This window comes from Ochlerotatus camptorhynchus, unplaced genomic scaffold (genome assembly GCF_037179485.1).
Source record: "Ochlerotatus camptorhynchus isolate MF236.1 unplaced genomic scaffold, CSIRO-AGI_Acam_v1.1 ptg000108l, whole genome shotgun sequence".
NCBI classification, from domain to species: Eukaryota; Metazoa; Arthropoda; class Insecta; order Diptera; family Culicidae; genus Ochlerotatus; species Ochlerotatus camptorhynchus.
The window spans coordinates 1,246,938-1,263,122 of NW_027040598.1; the positions used below are offsets into that span (position 1 = coordinate 1,246,938).

Sequence of the window (16,185 nt, forward strand, 5' to 3'; positions counted from 1 at the left end):
GAAGAAATCACTCGGATGTTGGATAAAAGCACAAAACAGAAGTGGAAGTGTGAACGAAGTGTATCAAAAAGTGGACGAAAATTTGTGCTCATCAAGCGATGCTTGTGGATGCACTTCACACGGGTTTTCTATGGGCACTCACACCATCAAAGCATGCTGCCCATGTAAACTGCAAGCAAAGCTTGCCTTCTACTGCTAGTAGAAATAATATGTTGCTACTTTTGGATCCGAAGTTCCATTTATGTTCTGTGATAAAAGGCTTGGGTTTACAGCAGGATTCATTTTGGCAAACGGTACGGTGATATGTTCATCGTTAGAAAGAAAGCGACTAACGAATCTTGAATGTGAAGGGGTCTGAGATTAAACCCATGATGTTCTACTCAGTAAGCAAAAACGGTCGCTCTAAGGTCACCGAGCTCCTCATACTACATCACACCACCTACACTTGCCGACTGGGATTGACCCCCAGGCCTTTTGGGGTGAGAGGGAATCACGCTTACTACTACACCACCGGCGGCACCGCTAATCGAGTTGTTGTTGTAACCATTCAAATCCAGCACCGACGACGACGTAGACAAAAGGACAAAACACACGATAAGCAAGCAATGATTCTAAACCTCCGTAATATGAAGAGGTCTGGGATTGATCCCACGATTTTCTGTTCAGTAAGACCCGACGACCACCCGACGCCAGAATAAGCCACTGCGATCAACGATCATTCAAACCCGGATACGTGAAGCTCACTAAGTTCTACTTTTAAGCCATGTCCATTTGTTTTGGTTCTTATCATGCTTGCATAGGTTCCTTTGTTGGTCACATTTAAAGATCATACAATCAAAACTACGGGAATAAAAAAGAAAAACTCGCTTAAAAAACTGTAGTTAACTTTTTCCAACACAAAGGAAGTCAAGAGCCAGGCTCGCGATTGCAGCACCTTGTTTGTCTCACTAAAAACAAATTAAGTTTCAACATGTATAAAATTCTAATTCTTCACACCCAGTCAACCGCAATAACCGAACAATAGATCACAACAACAACAAAATCTAACTCTTCTGACATTTTGAAGACTTGACATCTTTGACAAAGATTTTGTTTTGTTTAGTTCGACAGCGATAGCCGAGGGGCGCACACTTCCAGGTATGAGAGAGGGATATTTAAAATACATCATTTTAATTCAAATACTTTGAATAGACCTTTTTGACGTTTAATCGACCTTCTCTATCTTGCCCACATCGATGGTTTGTTGGATGGTTTGTTTTCCCACTAATCTGTTTCCCTCTTCCTCGCACTCGTTCGATTTAAATGATGTGCGCCGAATAAACGTCTAAAATATCTATACAGTAATTATGTGCATTTAAATACGTTTAGCGGTGTTGAAAGTAATTAACAAATAATTAACGATAATTAATGTAATGAAAAATAATTTAAATGTATTTAAAATAATTAAAATGTAAAATTTTGCCAGTAATTCAGCCATTCCATAACCAAACGATATGGTGGTTCTCAGATTTTCTTTAAAAAATTGTAGGTTTGTTCCTCATCGCAAAATATTAGACCCGTATTTGTTTTATTTTGTCATTAGGGTGACCATTTCCATGTTAGGGTAGTCCAAAAAATCTATTTTTCTTTTCATTTATTTTTCAAAAATGACTTTTTTAATTTACAACTTTTGAACCACTGGGCCGATTTTAAAGACAAAAATATCAAATGAAAGGTAACTAAAAATTCATTTTTTAAGGACACAAAATAATGATATTAAAACATTTGGATTTTGTATTGAAAAACATTGATTGTATTTGTTTTTTTTTGGTTAAATGATTTGTAGACAGAGGGTGCAATTTGTTTTTATATTTTCCTTGAAAATTTAGGCTTTTTTAAAACTAGATAACTTTTAAAATATATAGCTCAGAAACGAAAAAAAAACACAGCGGTGATTTTTTGTTATGTTATGTAAAAAACCTTAAATTTTCAAGGAAAAATATAAAACATTTTGCACCCTCTGTCAACAAACCATGAAAACCATAAAAAATAGATACAATCAATGGTTTTCAATACTAAATCCAATTTTTTTTATCATTATATTTTTGCTAAAAGTAGTTTTAATAAATTTCATTTGATATTTTGATCTTTGAAAATGGCTATAAATCGGTTATACTTTTTTGAAAGAAGTGTTTTTTAAAGAAAAAAAAATTTCTGGACCACCCCTAACATGGAAATGGCCACCCTAATGAGAAAATAAAAAAATACCAGTCAAATATTTTTAGATAAGAAACAAAACTACCAATCTTTTTCGAAATTCTGAGAATCGCTATATCGTTTTGTTATGGAATGGCTGATTGAAGTAGGGGAATTTACGTATTCTCGGCAACCTAAGCAGCGACCTTCTTTCTATAGCCTTTTTCTCTAAGGAACGCACACATATGCAGTATTGGTTTGTTAACAATCTTTTGCTGCCAGCTGCTCTAACAATTTCAGTCGAAAGAATTGTCAAAAACTGTTTTGAAACGCTTTTACAAAGCTCCAATCTTCTCTAGTGAGAGCGAGTATTGTCGGCAACCAGTTTTTCTTCGGCAACCGTTCCATTTGAACTGCATGTAAATCTGCTGTTCTATTATCGGCAACTCGAAATCAGCTACAATTTGTAGTGCGTGTAATGCATTTCAAGAAAACCTTGCTAGATTGCTTTTTCTCAGTGGTAAAAATATAGTCAAATTGAAGCTGAAAGCATAAAGAATCGTTTGCATGCATTCAGCGAAGTGTTTTCGTAAGAAAATCCAGTGAAAATAGTGTTTCAATTTGGGTTGCCGAGAATAGTCTGTCATGCCGAAGCCGTCATTTCCCCTATTTAATTAAATTAAGAGTGTATTTAAAGTACTAAATGCAGTAATGGAAATATTTCAAATATTTGGTCAACAGACTGCGACTGATAGACTAGTGCGTGCCCCTCACACACACTACTAAAAAGTCATGTAAATTTCGGTTCCCTGAGACCGACACACGTAAGCGGGCCTTTTGACATAAGAATCAGTTGAAAGAAACGTGAAAATCAATTCAATCAAACGTTCTCTTCACCGACTAGCTGATGTTTCGGTTTGAGAACTCTTAATTTTACATGAAATGTTTGTTCACGTTCTATGATTTACGTCCAATATGGATTACGTCTCGATGGTCATCTTGAACTCTTACGAGAGCTCTTCGTCGGTGGAGAATGCTCGGACGATCCTGTCTTAGTCAGCTGAAACCCTTCGCTGACTCATCGACCGCTGTTCCTCGGCCGCAATGGTCAGCTCTGCTAACTTGTCGCTATAGAGCAATTCCACGGCAAATGGCGAATGGGAATCACTCAACCTTCTCCGATTTGCTTAAAACTACATTCACAATCATTCGTAAAACTACGGAAACCAGCCATTCTGGATCTTGTAGTTTTTGTTCAAAATGTCATCTATGCCTGATGTCACGTCTATTCGAAAATGTTACGTTTGATCGAAATGACGTTTGGGAAAAACATACAGCCACACACTTAGAAATAACTAATTTTACACGTGACGGAATTCATCACCCTCGTATATGTCACTCTTAGAGCACTTAAATTTAAATGATTTTTTTCTAAGTGTGCAAAACGATATAGTGGTTTTCAGAATTTCGTAAACAATTGTAGTTTGGTTCCTTATAGTAAAATATTATTCCCGTTTTTTTGCCATTAGGGTGACCATTTCCATGTTAAAGTGGTTCAAAAACTAGATTTTTTTCTTCATAAATGTGACTATGTTAGCTATGTACCAATGAGGACGCATGGTAGTTTAGTCGCACAGGAGTATTGAGTGAAAATCCAAAACTTGATAGCTTCAAAAAAATATAACTCAAAAACGATTTTTTTACATGTTGTTTAAAAAAGCCTAACTTTTTAAGGAAAAATATAAAAATATATTGCGTCCTCTGTCTACAAATCATGAAACCATAAAACAAATACAATCAATGTTTTTCAACGCAGTTTTTAACATATTTTGACAACCCAGTTTTTAGAAAATGATGAAAAACTTGAAAAGTACATTTTTAACGTTCAGAATCATAAAGGCCCAACTGCGATGATCGATTCTCTTCATCGATTTTTTCTTCCCATTACCACAGCTCAGTGAAAGCGAAATTATTGCAATACGGTGTAGTGAAAGGTTGTATTAGCTAGCAAAAGCAACGTCAAATGCAGCGAGAAATGTTAACCCAGCCTGGTTATTAATAAATAAAAGAGAAAATCGATTAAGAGAGTCAATCATCGCAGTTAGGCCCTTATCATTCTTAGCGCTAGATATACATAATCAGGCTCAGAAAAAAAAGATTTAGAATAAAATAATTAAGGTACACCGGGGCAAGTTTAAACGCCCGGGGAAGTTGAAACGGTACGTGTATCTCTTAGAGGAAGTGCATATTCACAGTACTATAATTATTTTTGAGAGGCATTGTGAACTACCGCAAGCTACTAGATTAGAAATAATCTTAGTGCTTATTCACTTCCGCTAAGAGATACATCTATCGTTTCAACTTCCCAGGTGTTTCAACTTGCCCCGGTGTACTTTATTTCGGACTGCACAATCATTTAATTCTGCGAAAACTTGCGATTTTGATTGATATTTTGAAATTTGAAGATTTTCTATTTTTGGCCATTTTTTGCCCGCAAAGTTAAAAAGGTTGCCTAAAATATTAACAATGATGCACAAAATGTTGCCTTTGGATATAGGGTAGAGCACTACATCGGCCTAATCGCCCATTTTGGGCCTATCGAGCAGAAAACTTCAAATTAATCCATGATTTAAGAGTTAACAAGTCAATTATGCATTTGGTACGATACTTTAGATAATAAGCTACGGAACGAAGTCAATGAGAACGCGTGATATGAAGGTTTGCACCCATTATTCCCAAAAAACAAAAGAAGCGCTCCGACGGAATCAATTGTTATCTTGATCCGATAGGCCGAAGTGAATTCATTGGCGTTTCAATGGCGTTTCAATGCGTTAGGCCGAGTTTAGAATCCGTATGCCGAGTTTGGCGTCAAGAAGCAGTGTTAGACTTTTAACAATATCTTAACAATTTGTTTCACTTTATCAAATCTTACGGTACGTACGGAAAGGTAAATAAATTTAGAAGCCATCAGTTATAATAACATTGCGTTTGGTGCTAAACTGCGCTAGATTAAGAAAGACTAAGTGCGGGTTGTGCTTAATAGGCCGGAAATGGGGTAGTTAACCCTATTTTTCCAGGAAAAATATTAAAAATGCTATGGAGGAAAACATTGCAAAAAAGGGTTTAAACTGGATTTGTTGGTGAAAAGCCAACATAAACTTGAAATTAAATGGCTCTGACGGTTTCGACGTCTTCAGCCACATTATTCAACGTAATATAAGGACCAACTTTTTCCATGAAACCAAGTATTCGATTGCAAGATACAACGCAGAATTGCTTATAGATGAATTAACTGAACTGAAATTTTTCATTCAAAAAGTAGGCTGAGCAAGTCCCAAGCTACCGAAGTCATCAGATTGCTGCAACGTCACCCCGAGGAGTTATTAATTTTGGGATTGAAACCGCTCTACTGCTTCCAACGCATCTTGTTTCAAATTTGTTTGTTGTTTCAACATTGTCTGTCATAGGGGAAAGGGATGTAATGTCGGCCTAAATATATATTATTTGGGCCCATAATAAATTCAGCAATCGATTAAATTTTCAATAGCAACCCAAAATCTCTATTAGTAGCGTCGCAATGACGCGTTCATATAGATAAAATTGATAAATGGCAGATTTTTAACGATGGGCCCAATCTTAGATCCATAGGCCAACATTAGAGCCATTTTCCCTATGTCCCTGCATTTTCGCGGTCAAGACGATATCCGTTGCTTTAGCTTTAAGGCTAAGCAAACATAATCATTACCGAACAACTACCCCTTATCCCCACTGGCGGCAGCATGGACCTATGGTATCACCCAGCTCAGCGCTGTGTCATCATTGTTGCTTCCCTTACTTGTCGCCAAACCGGTTGTCCCTGCTCCTCATCCTACTGAACCTTGCTCATGAATGCTAGGTTCTTGTTCACCGAGTTCCTGTACTGCATAAATAGTTGAGGCAGAATCTTACTGAAGCACTGCTGGGCAACATGGGTACATTACACACGTTGTTGAGACAAGCAGAAAACCGTACTTCTCTCTCTCTCTTTCTCTCCCAACAACGAACCCAGAGGCCATAAACCTAACGGACCGATGACGCAATGATTAACGAGTTATTGTCATTCAGCTTATCTTACTCGTCTCCATTTTTTTTCTTTCTTCTTGCTTTATGTATCAGGTTGGGAAAAAATCTTGCCTCCCATCATTCCCGATCTGACAGCAACTTGCTAGCTGCTATAGCTGGAATCAGCTGGATGTATAGAGCAATTCCACGCCAAATGACGAATCGATCAGACTCGACCTTCTCATAATTTGTTTGTTATGGGCAATCATTTGTGCCATTTTTAAATCTTGTAATGTTTTTTTTTTTATAAATTCTTTCTTGGAAAAATATACAAACAATTGCTAAACTCTGAAAAAAATTACACACTAAAATTAAGCAATTTTGAATTTTGCATTTGTTTTCAAAATGGCGTTTTTAACATTTTTCAATAAGTTGAAATAATGTCAAAGACAAAGTTGTCGGGAAATTATTTTTTCCTAGGATAAATATAAAAGGTAGCCTGGCATTTATTTAGCAATTTTGAGTAAAACATCCAAAAAAGTTTTAAAACCTTGAATATCAAAAAAATGTCGTTTTTAAATATTTTGGAGCACTTTTTTAGATGTTTTACTGCAGATGACTTAAAAACTTACCGTTTATATTTTTATAGAAAAACATATTTTCCCCTACAAATTTGCATTAGACGTCATTTCGATTTGAAGTGACGTTTCCGTGCAATGATTTATTGAAAAATGTCAAAATGTCTGGATTTTAGCGTAGCGCGTTTATTTTTTCCGAGTATAGCAATTTACTGTGTATATTTTTCCAAGAAAGAATTTATTTTTCCCTACAACTTTATCTCAGACGTTATTTAGATCAGAAGTGACATTATCAGGCTAAGATTTACTGAAAAACATCGAATACGCTATTTTGAAAAAAAAAATATATGCGAGATTCAAAATGGCTGAATTTTACAAATCAAGGCAAAAATTATTTGTTTTGCTATTTGTCCTGGATCTGCTCTATAACATCGTCGTCGTGATGATGGCAAGTGTCTTTCCGCCGACCGTCCACCATGGGACGATGACGCGACGGACGGGAGGAGGGAGACAAACACTGAATAATTAATTTCTACTCGACTTTTATCTTCCCCCCCATCCTATCACCTTTTGGCTGACTAACTAACTGACTGGCCAGGCTAGGCTAGGCTAGGCGCTGGGGCTCGTGAATGACCGCACACGACGAGACGGGTGGGAGAACGGGCGGCACATCTTCCGGTTCTACTATTGGTGGACGGCTCTCTTTTATGAAAAAGTGTTTGTGGAAATGATGACCAGATCAGGGGGATCCATTCTCGGGTCATTTAATTTTAATGAAAATTCGCACCGGGTTTTTCATCTGCTCGTGATGGGTTGATCCCGTTGATTTTCAGCTTAAGGTGGTGACCTCGGGTGAAGGTGATAACATGCCACCACGGTTGGTTCGTTTGATTTTACCAGAGTTTTGATTTGTGTAAAGCATCTAATTAAATTTTTAATATAGCTTGAGAACTTCCTAACGAAATAACAAATCTAATTCTTTAATAAAAACATCTGAATCAGATGTCAATTTCTTCCCTAAATAACTCAATTAACGCACAAACTTGTGTCAATTGCGAACCACTACATTTTGAAATTCTATAATCTCGATACCACTTCAAAAGCTCGCATGATTCCCTGAAACCCACGGAAGTGAATTGGCTAAAAAACCAAAACATCCCAAACAAAAAATGCCAAGCAAATTGAGTAGCTAAAACGACAAATTTGCATTAAAACGCTGTACAGACTGAAGAGTTATAACATGTTATAACGGTTGTCAAATAATTGGAACACATAAACCACCATCAAGATAGCGCTATAACATGTTATAACTCTGTAGTCTGAACGTACTATAAAACGCCTAATCAGTCCATAAACGGTCTTAGATGTGAGCAGTTCCACGTCAAATGACGAATCGACCTTCTCCTTTGCGTAATTTATTGTTTGTTATGATTCACATTGCTAAAATTCGGCCATTTTGGATCTTGTAAAATTTTCAAAATGGCGGCTTTGAATATTTAAAAAAAAATAGCTGGAAGCGGCACTTCTGATCGGAATTACGTCTGAGGCAAAGTTGTAGGAAAAATATACCAAAAAATCTGGCAAACCCAGAAACTTTGAGAGCTTTAGGAACTTGTAAAGCTCTTGAAACTCTGGAAACTTTCAATATCCCAGAACTTCAATGTTCCGACACTAATGGATCTGCTAGAACTCACAGAGTTTGGTTTTGGGTGTATTGAAAATTCCGCATACTGAGCAATTCCCTACACACCAAATTTAAATCGATGAAACTCAGCAGAATTTTGCTGATTTAATTTGATTGATGCAAAATAATGCTGCTGAATTTTCCAGCAATTCGAACTTAGCATTAGCATTAGCATTAGCATCGAACAAGTTGCACAATATCGTAGGTGGTACGAATTCAAAACTATTAAGAGCAAGACGGATATCTATTACTGGACAGATAGTAAGTAGGAAGTAATTACTATCTCCCAGATAAAGACATATCCCGCTCCAACAGTTAAGGATTGTCCTGGCCACGTCCTTACAACTGGTAGGGATAGCAAAGGTATGTTAGTCCAACATTTACTTAAGAGAGATGCAGAGAACTCTACTCTAATTTAGGAATTATGTTAGTAGGGAAGGTAAGCCATAGGATACACCCAGTCAGTGTTGCAATTTTCCAGCAATTCGAACTTCTGTCAAAATGAAAAAAAATTACTGATAATCATCAAAAATTCCAGCAATATCATCACTGATTTTTCAGCAATAAAAAATTCTGACAGCTCACAGCATTTTGCTGAATAAACTCAGTAAATTGAATTTATTTTCACTTTGGGATGTCAGCTTCTGTTAAAGGTATTTGATACAAATTCACAAATATTAAAGACAAAATCGCCAGGGTCGTTTCCATATAAAATTTATTACAATTTAATATAACCAGTGCTCTTACCGACATAATTTTATATATTTGTAGTTTTCCTCCTCCTCGGTGGTTTGTACAATTCGTACGCATGCAAATACTTGCGACTGTGACGCTTACAGATTGACAGCTCTTTACTGGGTGTCCAGAAAACCGTTTATGTTAGCTGAATTTTTCGGTAAAAATATCGTTTGCTGTTTTTCAGTAAAGCTTTTCTGTTGCTGATCATGATCTAGCAAACAAAAATTTGGTGTGTACAAATTCGCAAATCGGTTTATTTTTGTATTTTTTGATTTGGTTGAAAATTTGCGGAAACGTTCCTTATGACCGACAATCCCATTTTGCATCTTCATATCGCCATTTTGAATCCAACCTTATTTTTGATAAGGGTATATAGAAAATTATCAAGCTTATCTTCAGAAAAAACATTACTCGAAAACTGTTTGCCCGATCAGTTTGATGTCTTAGGCAATATTACAGGTAATAGATGAAACTATTTGAAAAAAATATGCACTCTAAAAAATTACCTAACTTTTTTTTAAATTTCAAATAAAGTATTAAAAGCAATTTTTCTCAAAATGGATTATTTGCTTTTTTTATTTGTTGATATGTTTTAGGGGACAACAAATACCATCTTTTGCACTATAGGTCAAGATGGAGAAATTATGGACAAAAAAGTTTTTTGAAAAATATCCAAAACTTGGCCCTATTATTGTTGCGACTTCATATAATGAAAGTACACCAAATTTAAAATAAGAAAGCACTAGGTAAAATTTTGCCAAGTGACACCGTTTTCGAGATGTAGCAGTTTTAAAGTAGTTATTTTTAAAATGTTGGTAGTTGTTGGCCATTTTTAAATGTATTTCGCGGTTCTCCAGTTCCGACAATCAGATCAGAAAATTTTATAATAAAAATGCTGTTGGTGGCTCATCAATATATATCCCAAGCAACAATTTTGGTTTTATAACGGTCTTCAACATGGTTTGGCCTTGAAGAGTTCCTTAAAACCTCGATAAAACTTGCAATGTTACTCTATATACCTCATAGGTATAAACTTGTTGCTAAAAAGTTAACATGCTACCTATTGCTAAGCAATTCATGGTACCAACATTTTAAAATATCTACTTTCAAACTGCTACATCTCGAAAACGGTGCGACTTAGAAAAAAATTACTCAGTTGCTTTTTTATTGTAAATTCGGTGTTCTTTCATTATATAAAGTCGAAAAAGTAATTGGACCATGTTTTGGGTATTTTTCCAAAAACTTTAGTTTTTTTTAATGATAACTTTTTTGTCCATCATTTCTCCATCTTGACCTATAGTGCAATAGATGACATGTTTGTTCCCTAAAACAAATCAACAAATATAATAATACAAAAAATCCATTTTGAGAAAAAGATTTTATTTGAAATTAAAAAAAAAGTTGGGAAATTTTTTTTAGAGTGCATATTTTTTTCAAATAGTCTCATCTATTACCTGCAATATTGCCCAAGACATCAAACCGGTCGAGCAAACAGTTTTCAAGTAAAAAATTTCTGAAGATAAGCTTGATATTTTTTCTCTATGCCCTTTTCAAAAATAAGGCTGGATTCAAATTGGCGATATGAAGATGCAAAATGGCATAGTCGGTCATAAGAAACGTTTCTGCAAATTTTCAACTAAATAAAAAAAAATTAAAAAATAAACCGATTTGCGAATTCGTAGGGAATTGCTCTATTCTAAAGGCCCAAACGCAATGTGGGCGGAAGCGGAACGGAAACGGAAAGTTTGACAATTGTCACAAATGACATCAAGATGCCTAACCGAAGTCGATTTGATTCTAACTAGTTTTCAATCCGACAAGTGGGCTTACTCAGATCGGGCTTTTCCGCTGCCGCTGCCGTTCCGCTTCCGCTGTCATTGCGCTTGGGCCTTAAATGTTCCCGAGGTGTCAGGATTTCTCTGGGAATAACCAAAGTATAAAGCGTTCTTGAAGTTCCAGAAGATACAAAAGTTCTTGAAATACCGGAGTTCCAAATGCTTCTAATGTTTCAGAATTAAGGAAATTTCTAGAGCTGTCATAGCTTTTACTGTTTATTTAAAGAGTTCTCTGGGCTTCATGACTTTCAACATGTCATGGAACTTTTACAGCTGCAGGAATTTGAGAATATGACTATTTTTAAGGTGATAGGAACAAGAATTACCCTGTTTTTAAACAGGGTAATTTTTTTTTCGGAGCACTCTGAGCTGTAAGAGATGCGGTTTTTAGAGGCGAACCAGCCCAAGGCTGAAAGCCTCCCTAACAAAGATAAATGAATGAATGTAAGAGATGCGGATGCATCGACTCTCAAGTGCCTACCTGTTCCATTAATAGCCTTCTCAGAATGCCCAACCCTGGTAACAATTTGTTGCTGAACTAGTCTTGTTCAAACGATTTTAATTCAGCCTCTGTTTGAATAATTGTTGTACGGTTGGAAAAGACTGTTATTTAATGCCTTAAAAAGCTTATAATTTATGTAATTGTTAAGCTTTTGACTGATCAAAAATACAATATTTAGATGTTTAAAAGCTGAACAAAGGTTAACGTGGACTATGTACAAGAGTTATTCAAACAAAGGCTGAATTAAAATCGTTGTAAAAACTTTTTTTTCCTTGATTTGTTTTTCGTCGATCTTGTTTTCCGTGCTGAGCATCAATGCTACCAACGTCAGGGAGGCAGCTCCCGCCCAACAAACAATTCAGAGTCACAAATAAGCATATATATTGAATAAATGCTGTATAACAGCGTACAATGCTGAATAAAACGAGTTGTCGAATTATGGGCTGAAAAAGCTCATTGAGATCGATAGATGCACATTTATTCCACTGTTTGTTCTGATCTGATTAATTTACTTATTAAAAGCTGTAAAAGCGTTAAATGTCTTCCCAATTCAACGCCTCAAGTTTGATTTAATAACAACCTGAATAAGTGCAATTTGCGCATACATTGACACTTTAATTCGACTGTTTTCAATTGATTTAATAACATGCTTTATTAGACGTCTAATAAATGGTCTCTAGCTTCATTATTAGATTTCATTGCATAGCTTTACAATATTGCTGAATAAAGGTGAATGCAGTCAGCATAATAGCTCTTATACCAGTATGTGTCCATGTTGCAATCACAAGATTTGTAAATGCTTTATAATTGACGTATTATATTAATTATTCGACAACCATGGTTCTGTCTAACAACAAGACGAAATCAGTAGAGTAGTGGTTACCGTTTCCGCTTTCCAAGTAGAAGATCGTGAGTTCAATCCCAAGCTCAACCCTTTTTTATTTGCGTTCTACGTCAAATTAATTTAAATAGTAATCATCGACAGAGCTTAAAATTATTGACTGCCTAGGCTGAGTGTGAAAGCACTGCACTATTCAATCCATTGCTCTGTGCAGACCGTTTGTACCAAACGGTAAAGGACGAGGCAATGAAAGAGCCAACAAAAACATTCAGTCACTCACGAGCAGGCGACGCACACCGCTTGCATTCACTCACACAGCATGTAATTGAGTCATTTTTCCATAGAAAATGCACGCTCAGTCATTCAAAACAAATATTGGGTACCATCACGGCAGAATAAACGTGTTGACTGAGCTACTGACTGAGTGCTCGGCTGTCAGTGACTCGTTTACCTCTGAATCATTCAGACTCTCACGAGGCAATGAATGATGAGGCAGATGGCAGTTCATATTCATATCAAAATGACTCAATGAACCTGACTGTTTTTCGCACTGATCATCGATCAAATTACTCACGACAATGAATGCATTGATCTAGTTTGAAAAATAACCGAGCATCCTTTCCTTGGAATTGGAGAGATTAAGAGGTAACATTGGTCTCATGTAAAACAACGATGAATGAAATAATCATTCCTACAGGGCCTTAAAGGAGTTGCATTAGGTCCTAAGTAACATTGATCGATTCTCTTCGTCGACTTTCTCTTTCGTTAATAACCGTTTCTTGTTGTGTTTGTCGTAGTACATGCTAGATAAAAGCTTCTTTTATCGATCTATGTGCTGAAAATAGCTGAGAATGTATTAACATGGCCGTGGGAATACAAAGAGAAAGTCGACAAAGAGAATCTGTCCATATAACTTAAGACCTAATGCAATGTTCAGCTTGAATTCTAGGATAGCTCAGATGACAAGGCAAGCGGCTGGTGATCGGAAGGTACATGGTTCGAATCCCATGCAACGAGACATGTATAAGTATTTAATAAATTTTCTAATATCTGTGTGTTGCGAGCCACGTCAGAAATAATGAAAACAATCACTTAAGAAACATATCCTTCCCTGTGTTTGTCCCCGTCCCTCTTATTTTCGGGTACATTTTGACCACAGTTGAACAATCGTTTAATAAATGTATAATAATGTCTAATTAAACGTTACTTTACATGGGAATCAAGAGCATAACTGTTTTAAGGAAGCAGTGATGTCTAAAAAACGCTGAATAATCAAAAATGTTATCGTATAAACTCTGTTACAACTCATATAACTCGAATAAAAGCTCCTCGACATACCTTATACAACACCAAATAGTTGTGGCTGAAAAAATTCTTCAGATTTGTGTGAACAAAGCTTAAACAGAAGTTATTATTAAAAATAGTATACAAATACTTAGTTGAAGATGCTAATTTCAAATAACAGACTGTAGTGGTAATTTTTATACGATAGATGGAGTAGAAGAAAGCATAGAGTTGATAGTTCCGTTAGAGTACGGCAGTGTGAAGATTGTATATAGATATTAGAATAGCGAACTAGGACAACTTTTAAGGAAGGTACAAATCGGTGGTGGGGGGGGACACCCCTCACCATCCCTCTCCAAAGGGGGAGTTTGGTAAAGAGAGATGAAAAAACCGATTTGTACCTTCCTTAAAAGTTGTCCTAGTTCGTTATTCTAATATCTATATACAATCTTCACACTGCCGTACTCTAACGGAACTATCAACTCTATGCTTTCTTCTACTCCATCTATCGTATAAAAATTACCACTACAGTCTGTTATTTGAAATTAGCATCTTCAACTATGTAAATCGTTGACTTCACGTAGAAGTAATACTAAAAACATATAGTCAAAATACAAATACTATTAAGCATGCAGTTGAATAAAATGGCCAAGAAGTCGTTTCTTCAATAGACGATTGTTTGTTGGGCACACCTGGATCCTACCTATCGACCCATCAACTCATGAACCGGGGACCAACGGCTTTACTTCCCTCAAGGCGTGATCAGAGATGTTATGCCTTAAAACATCCCGGTGGCGCCGACTGGGATTGAACCAACAATCAATACGAAACTAACGATTTTAAATTGGCTCACTACTTGACTAGCCTATTGGTCCCAAGCAAACGATTAACGTACCCCATTCTAGTCGAAATTCTAGTACTACGCAATGTTTGTTTTGATTCGCTATGAAATTTGACAGATAAAATGAGGGGTTATTGGTTTTTGCTATGTTTTGAGGGGTGAATCGATTAGCTTGGGACCGAAGAGAGTACCAGAGCTGAGACAAAAAGTTGAGCACGTTATTTCGGGACCTTCTAGTCTTAGAATTACCTCTATGATTGAACCCCGTGCCTGCTGGGGTGAGAGATAATCACGCATACCACTACACCACCGGCGCCAAAATATATAAAAACGACCAGGCCTGCTGTGCAGCATTTAAGGGGCAAGATGGTTCAGAAATATTGAGTCCGTTTGAAACAAAGATTCAAACTCGATGCTCCGAATCCAATAAATGAAAGAAACCATACGGGCCTTCATCCGACTGAATGAAATCATATTTTAGGATCATGATCAGTAGAGAGGGTCTAGTATAAGAGAGAAGCGGACTGGCAGGTTTTGAGCCAAACGAACTGTCAAAGCCAGAGCCAATCGAGCAGCGAATTGACAGTGTTGCTAGAAATTACTTAGGCATAGGTTGCCAATGCAGTTGGTTTTGAATCCGCTCATCTCTTACACTAGACCCTCTCTAATGATCAGGGTCTGATTTAGGCTGCGTTCCGGTGAATTTTCACTTAAATTTGACAGATGGAATATTTTCAAATAAACCTGCTATTGTACCGGACTTATTTCTGACAGAGTAGGAATAAATTTTGACAAACACCTTCTTGAAAATCGGATGATCAGCAGGGGGATTTTCGAACATTATAATTTATTTTCGAAGTGTCAAATGTAAGTGAAAATTCACCAAATGGAACACAGCCTTAGAATCGATTGTGATGCGTGGATCAAAATGGATAATTTGAAAAACTGCAATTTTAAATGTGGCAACTCTTCGAAGCAATGTCTTTGAATTGAGTCCGTTCATTTCTATTTTTATATAGGTGTGAATACCAAAGCTAATTGCAATTTCCAACTTCAAACTGTTCCCATTTGCCATTGCCATAAATAAGCATGGATGCAAATGATGCAATCACCTAAAAATATGATCAACTCCGCAACAAAGCGTACGTAGGTAATCCCTTCCGCTCCACGTCCTACCCCTGTTGCCGATACGTATGCGCTTGCATATTTCACTCACAGCAGCAGTCTTAAGACATAATCTCAGCTCTGTGTGTTCCGAAAAAGGCGTGCAAATGAGATAAATTTTTGTTTTCTCGCGATTTCTTCATCGCAGCACTAACAGACTGCTGCAGCCGTAGCATTTTTTTTCTTCATCCAACCGTGAAACGATCAAATACGCGTTCACACATGGCGTTGCTGCTGTCTTCCGACCATGAAAGTTGAACACAAAGGTTGTGCAACACAGAAGGTAACAGTTTAAGTATTATTTTGACAATGAAGCGTGTTGTGTGTTTGAGGGTTCCAGGAATGAATTACCAAATGCTATCGTCATCACAATTTGCCGGTACAGTGCAGTTCAACCGTGGTTAAACATGATTAGCACAATTAATCATATAATCGAGTAGTTTCGAGACGACCTTCTACCAGAGATTTTAAAACAATGAGGCAATACATTTTAAGATTTTTG

General features: G+C 36.6%; 2 protein-coding genes across 2 annotated transcripts in view; one reads left to right on the plus strand and one right to left on the minus strand.

Moving 5' to 3' along the window:
• Nucleotides 1-16,185, plus strand: part of LOC135699418 (xanthine dehydrogenase-like) — a 394,729-nt gene that overhangs the window by 96,225 nt on the left and 282,319 nt on the right. The window lies entirely within an intron of this gene.
• The window catches only part of LOC135699437 (protein phosphatase 1 regulatory subunit 14B), a 128,170-nt gene that overhangs the window by 91,223 nt on the left and 20,762 nt on the right, over nt 1-16,185 (minus strand). The gene's annotated exons all lie outside the window — the stretch shown is intronic.